The following is a 1,848-nucleotide window of genomic DNA, read 5'->3' as shown; positions in this document are numbered from 1 at the left end:
AAAAAACAAAACCAAGATGAAAACAGAGTGGGAGATAAACCATGAGAGATTCTTAAACATAGGAAACACACAAAGGGACATTAAAGAGAACGTATGAGATAATGAGCACTATGTATTATGTAAGACTGATAGATCACAGACCTGTACCTCTGAAACCAATAATTCGTTATATGTTAATTAATGGAATTTAAATTAAAAAATTGAATTAGAAAAGTTCTTTAAATTTTTTTTTTTGGCAGTTGGGAAATGAGAAATGAGCTACCGTACGACTTTCTCATTCTGAGAAATCAGAAATTTATTCTGATCCAGTTGTACAACTAATCTAGACAAATTACCAAATAAATTTTATATTATTTCTTCAGGTTTGGCATTTTTCGATGACTTCAAATTTAGGATCTTCAAATTTAGGATCTTCAAATTTGAAGTCCAGGAACATACCCATATCTGCTTTACGTACATTTGCTTAAGAAGTTCCCTGTCTAGGTCTTGCTAGTACTCTGGGCCAGTATCAACGGGTTCTCCAGACTCCTGTGGCTTACTTTTATATTCTCCAATCCTGTTCAGGAAGGGTTTCTCTACAGGAACAATTCCTTATTAAGTGCTACTGCTGTCACACTAACGTTCCTCCTAATATAAACTGAGACTACAGACCGAATAAGAGAGGAGAACCTGAAGATCCTCTGAAGAATCATGGTGATTCTGTTACTGACAGGAAACAGCTCGGAGGTGGTCCGCCTCTTTTAACATTTCTTGCAAGTCAGGTCTGTTGGCAAAAGATCCCCTCAGTTGGGGCACCTGGGTGGCCAGTGGTTAAAGCCCCTGCCTTCTGCTCAGGTCAGGATCTCAGGGTCCTGGGATGGAGCCCCACAGGGGGCTCTCTGCTTAGTGGGGAGCCTGCCTCCTCCACTCTCTGCCTGTCTTTCTGCCTACTTGTGATCTCTAGCAAATAAATAAATAAAATCTTAAAAAAAAAAAAAACCCTCAGTTTTTATTTCTCTGAGCAAATCTTTATTGCTTCTTCACTTTTGAAAGATAATTTCCAAGGCACAGAATTCTATGTTGGTGATTTTTTTTTTCCCTTTCAACCCTTTATTTTTATTTCTTTTTTTTAGAAAGAGAGAGAGCATGTGTGTCCACCCACGTGATGGAGTGGGGGAGGAGCAGAGGGCATGGGACAGAATCTTAAGCCGACTCTGCAATGAGTGAGGAGCACCACCTGGGGGGGACTGGATCTCACAGTCCTGCGATCAGGACTTGAGCCCAAATCAACAGTCAGATGGTTAACTGGTCCATCCACCCAGGTGCCCTCTCAACACTTTAAATATTTCACCTCAAGCTCCTCTTACTCACATCGTATCTGAAGAGAAGTTTGATGTAATTCTTATCTTTATTTTTCTGTAGGTAAGGTGGAAGTTGTTTTTGATTTGTTTTTTAATACCTCCCCCCACCCGGCCTCTTTCAGGATTTTATCTTTGATTTTCTGTAGTTTGTAAATGATAGGGCTGGGCGTAGATGTGTGGGTCCCCCTGCCCATTATCCTCCTTGACATTCTCCTAGTTTCTTGGATCTGAGGTTTGGTAGCTGACATTAATTTGGGGGGAAATGGATCATCATTGTTTCAAGTATTTCTTCTGTTCTTTCTCTCTTTTCCTTCAGTCACAGTCCTTGGATATTCCCACAGTCCTTCCCACAGTCCTTGGATATTCTTTTCTGTTTTTCTCAATCTTTGTTCTCTTTGCTTTAAAGTTTTCAAGGCTTTTCCTCTAGCTTAGAGATTTTTCTCTGCAGTATCTTGTCTACTAATAAGCCCATCAAAAGTATTCATTTCTGTTACAGTGCTTTTTATCT

General features: G+C 39.8%; 1 pseudogene; it reads right to left on the bottom strand.

The window, feature by feature from the left end:
- Positions 1 to 358: 358 nt before the first annotated feature.
- LOC116573912 lies at positions 359 to 692 on the bottom strand (annotated as a pseudogene).
- Between the last annotated feature and the right edge of the window lie 1,156 nt (positions 693 to 1,848).

Source organism: Mustela erminea, chromosome 15, assembly GCF_009829155.1.
Source record: "Mustela erminea isolate mMusErm1 chromosome 15, mMusErm1.Pri, whole genome shotgun sequence".
NCBI lineage: Eukaryota > Metazoa > Chordata > Mammalia > Carnivora > Mustelidae > Mustela > Mustela erminea.
Note: the sequence above shows the minus strand (reverse complement) of the source record. Positions and strands in the feature narration are given on the sequence as shown.